The sequence below is a fragment of the Papaver somniferum genome, unplaced genomic scaffold, assembly GCF_003573695.1.
Source record: "Papaver somniferum cultivar HN1 unplaced genomic scaffold, ASM357369v1 unplaced-scaffold_173, whole genome shotgun sequence".
NCBI lineage: Eukaryota > Viridiplantae > Streptophyta > Magnoliopsida > Ranunculales > Papaveraceae > Papaver > Papaver somniferum.
Window position 1 is genome coordinate 1 of NW_020626930.1, and position 4,742 is coordinate 4,742.

At 36.3% G+C, this 4,742-nt stretch overlaps 2 long non-coding RNA genes across 3 annotated transcripts; both read left to right on the forward strand.

Annotated features, from left to right (window-relative positions):
- The first annotated feature begins 26 nt into the window (after nucleotides 1-26).
- LOC113337696 lies at nucleotides 27-2,139 on the forward strand. 2 transcript variants are annotated; one of them, XR_003354386.1, is made up of 3 exons: nucleotides 27-452; nucleotides 1,649-1,762; nucleotides 1,920-2,139. It is a non-coding gene; the product is annotated as an uncharacterized LOC113337696 (long non-coding RNA). The 2 variants fall into 2 exon arrangements; XR_003354387.1 differs by lacking the exon at nucleotides 27-452 and adding an exon at nucleotides 1,342-1,563.
- A 729-nt stretch (nucleotides 2,140-2,868) lies between these two features.
- On the forward strand, nucleotides 2,869-3,556 carry LOC113337701. The gene is made up of 2 exons (XR_003354393.1): nucleotides 2,869-2,973; nucleotides 3,078-3,556. It is a non-coding gene; the product is annotated as an uncharacterized LOC113337701 (long non-coding RNA).
- Nucleotides 3,557-4,742: the final 1,186 nt, after the last annotated feature.

A 4,742-nucleotide genomic window follows, 5' to 3' on the forward strand; every position in this document is an offset into this window, starting at 1 on the left:
TTTGCTTTAAGAGAAACTGATATTTCAGACCCATAAATTCTGGATGAATTTTGTCTTTGACAAAGATCTGCATGCAATATTTGACCTAGTTAAGTCATTTTTTGCTCAATGATGATAAATTCGCTTTGTTGAACAGTTGCGTGGAGTTTTCGTCACAAGCCTTGAATCACCACCACCACCATCTCTTATCAATCCCTCTGTCCGTCTCTCTCCACCTTTATCTCTTCCTTCCTCTCTCTCTTTCCTGAAGGTTGCTCACAGGCTTGTTATGAAAACTCCTTTGCTCAAACACTGTGAATGACTTTTATAGCTATGAGATCTGAGGGCATCAGGAAATCAACTGCTATGGGACAAGAGGTTATTATGAGCAAAGACTGGGTATTTGAGCTAAAGAACCGAAGAGGAAGATGTGATTGTATCAGTTCTGCAAGGATTTCACATTGCAATTGCAGGTTAGCTCTTGAATTATTGTTCTTAATTTATTATCTAGTAATATATGGCACTCTTCATTGTGCAATGATGGAAAATTCACGTTGACAAGCGGTTGCGTGGGTTTCCATAACTTATTTTCTTATCGGTCCACTTTTCTTAATATCCCATGTCAGAAGCTGGTCTGAGGGCACTACACTATGGTATTAACTAGTTTTGACCCTTGTTTCTTGAGTTAGAGACTTGCACCTTTCCTTGCTAGATGCATGCACTCATCCCACATTTTCGGCTGTGCTACATAGTGACGTAATCTTTTAACAATAAGGTTTAGCTTCGTTTTCTATAATTACTGCAATTGTAAGAGGTATGCTCACTATATCAAATCTTGATATTGGTTCCAATCATGTCAGATTACATACTATGTAGAGACTTGTTTCTTGAGTTAAGACTTGCACCTTCCCTTGCTAGATGCATGCACTCATCCCATGTTTTCGGCTGTGCAACATACCTTTGTGTATGTGATGTAATCTTTTAAGAATAAGGTTTAGCTTCGTTTTCTATAACTACTGCAATTGTAAGAGGTATGCTCACAATATCAAATCTTGAAATTGGTTCCTATCATGTCAGATTACATACTATGTAGGCAATCCCAGATAGCAGCAACCATATATACAAACACTATGTAGTTGTGTGCGTATATACAATTCATCAAGTAATAGAGCCAACTCTCATCAATTTGTTCGGTCCTTTTTGTCTTCGATGACAATTAGTAAGATTTACTTCTTCCTTTTGTTGAGATGAGAGAGAAAGAAAGGTTGAATTGAACTGAGAATATTTTGCATGGGGATCAAAAAAGATACTGATTATGCGTAGGTTACTCAAGATATGAGCATAACTGAAATATTACAAAAAGCTAGTAATGAGAAAAATAGGCATCCCCAGCTAAATATATATTTATAGCATGTTCCAATTGGAAATTATAGTACAGGGAATGCTGCTCCTTGTGAAAGTTCAGATGATTTCACTTGACTACTGTTTGAAGTCGGTATGTTGGGAAATTGAAGTCACCACCACCATGGAACCCAGATCGAAATTTGTGAAAAAAATATGCATGTCTATATAAAGACTGATGTGGTACGCGAATCAACTTCACAATTCCCGGGAAGTGTAGCCTTTAGGGTTATTCTACTAACTGTTGTCTGAAATTATTTCGGTGCAGGTTACAAGGGTTATAACCAAGCATTGGTGCAACTGTGTATGAGCTATGCAGTATTTTCCGTTTTATTTGTGTTTGTGTTTCTTAATACCAGCAAATTTGCATCTAAAAAAAAAGGTAACGGGAGGAAGATCTTTAACACACCCTAGAAGTAGAATCATTGAAACGCAAACTAACAGGCATTTTATTCTGGTTATCATTACTGTTCTTGGAATTCACATTTGGTACTTAAAATGAGTAAGAAGTTTATTATTCTGTTTGTTTGGTTTTGCAGATAATAAGGGGATGTATAAGGTGTCATCGAGCTAAAGTTATGAGCTTATGGCAGCAGGACCATCAAAAGAAAGATTGTACTCGTGTTTGCATTGGTAGTGTTTAAGAAAGTCCACTTGCTTTTCTATTAATTAACCATAAAACAAACATGCAAATGTGATGTTTGGCTGGTAAGCAAGGGCTCAAAAATAAACGTGTGATCTAGGGCCTTGTGTTTGATGTTTCACTACAATGTATTTTTATGTGTTTTGTTGCGTCTCGTCTTCTTTTCTTGTGCTGGATACTGGGAGTCTTTACTTCTTCCTCCAAAATCTCTATATATCGTGTATGGTTTCTTTTGCAAACACGGAGTTTTTAATTCAGCAGTAGCAAAAACTGACTGCAGGGAGCAGTGGATTATAGCCTGATTTCAAAAAATGACTGGAGTGTTTGTTAATAATAATATCCAGTTCGTACCAATTGGAATAACATATCTCAGGGTTTCAACTTCCAGCGCATGGAACTCGCAAATTTAACTAACATATCATCAAAGGCATCTTCATTACAAACTTACTTGACAGCATAGAACCCGGTTATCTTGACTAGTCGGTAAATTCTCAACGCACTTGACTAGTCGGTAAACGCTCTTGTGCTGGCGATCTAACCATGACCATGTGCTTAAACAATTTACACTTTTTTCAGGCCGATATACTTTAAACATTGTCGCGTTACTTTTGTGAAAATAATCCCAGATTGCTATGCTAATAGGGGTACCAAATTACTTGGGGTGTATCACTTTACAAATAAGACAAAACAACAATTTGCTTTTGGGTTGGTATACCCCCAAGCAAATTAGCACCCCCATTAACAGCCTTGAAATAATCAAGTACGAAAATATGCTTCAAAAGAAAAAAGTATGAAGATAAAAATGCATCTTCCCAATTGTTCAATCAGTTTGAGCATGACAACTACACTATAAATAGCACAATATTTTACGAGAGCAGAACACATCCATCAAAACAGAATAATATACGTAGATACGGCCTAATAAGATAACCTTTGCAAGGAAAAATGAGGTATGAGCTTATGAACGAATTCGACGTGAATGCATCAGCAGACGATGTATGGGAAGTTTATAGCTCTCCTAATCTTCCTAAACTGATCGTCGATTTACTTCCAGGTGTGTTTGAGAAGTGCAACAGATTGAAGGAGGATACTTAGACATGGGGGTAACATTCTATATGGATAGCTTCCATATCATTGAGAAAGTTGGTTGTGATTCATGCACTATCAAATCGACTACAAAATATGAAATCAACGACGATGAACTTGCGAAGAAAGTTTCTCCTCTTATCAGTGTAGATTCCCTTGTTAATATGGCTAGAGGCATCTCCAAATATGTTCTTAAGAATCAGAGCCATAAACATCAGCCTAAGAAAGAAGTGCATGAACATGGGCATCCCAGTGCCGATGAGGGCAAACATGTACATCCAGGGTCAGAATGAAGTTGTTCCTATCAGGTGATGTAAACCTGCAGCTTGGGGATATTATGGCGCCAATATAAATCTTTCATTATTGCAAGGCTATTTGCAGTTGTATTATGTATGAAGTAAAAATAAATAATAAAATGAACGAGTGAAAGTTTGATTCTCATTAAAATTTCTTCAAATTAATAGCAAACCAAAGTTATTTAGCAAAACAACAGCCATAGATTGATAGGCCTACCTTTGATTATTGTATCAAATCCATGTCGAGTCAGCGGCAAACAAACAAGGTCTTGTTATTCCGATTTACTTCCTTGAATTATTAAATCTTTTGATTTCTTTTCCAAAAACTGAACACATTCATATCATGGTAGTTTTCTTTCTTTTTTTTTTTTTTTGTGAAGCCATATCATGGTAGTTATTTAGAGTAAAAAAAGAAAACCTAATAATAAGAAAAAAATCTTAATAATATAGTATAAAAACCTGGCATTTTTAGGGGCGACCCAAAAGGAATTAGGGGCGACTTTTTTTATTCCCAACCTATACACTACGTTAAGGGATGTCCAAAAACGCGGAGAATACGTTAATGCCCTTACATAATTGGAAGCTACACTGTACCAGATTGTAAATACCTAATCGGAAGGTTATTAATTAGATTACACTACGGATTAAGTTCTTTTATGATCTTCGAATTCGATTACCATCTAAGGCCTCAAATACCATTAAGATACGGTTTCATATCTGCTCTTCGGATTCCGATTTGTGGAGCTTGTGAACTTGATCATGAGCAGTTACCACAACCCACGCTCTATAAATAGCACAATCTTCTTATTCGGCAAAAGTAATATCCATGTTTTTTGTTATGAAAATTAAAACTGAAGAGATGAAAGAGTTTGGTGCAATTGGGGTGATAGATCTGAGTTTCTTTATATAGGTTTAGGGTCCAAGGGCTCTTTTTGTTTTTCCCAAAAACTCCAACGGCTAATTTGACGAAAGTTGAATGTGGAGAAACCAATAATCGGTAGGTATTGTATTTAGCATATCTACCGATTATGGTAGCTTTCAAAATTTGAATTTGGGGCAACTTATAATCGGTAGGTGTTGTAATATATTTAACTCTCGATTAACGCTGCATCCAAAACACGAACCAAGTGGTTATGGCTGGCTGTGTACACTCAAAACCTATGGAATATGGAAAGGGTTCGATCCGTGGCTCCTTATAATTGGTAAGTTGTTAAGTTGTATTCCCTTCCGATCGTAGCAGGTTTAAAAATTCAATACATGAAGGATTTTAGAAAAAACTTATTTTGGGGCAACTTATAATCGGTATGTTTTGTAATATATTTAACTCTCGATTAACG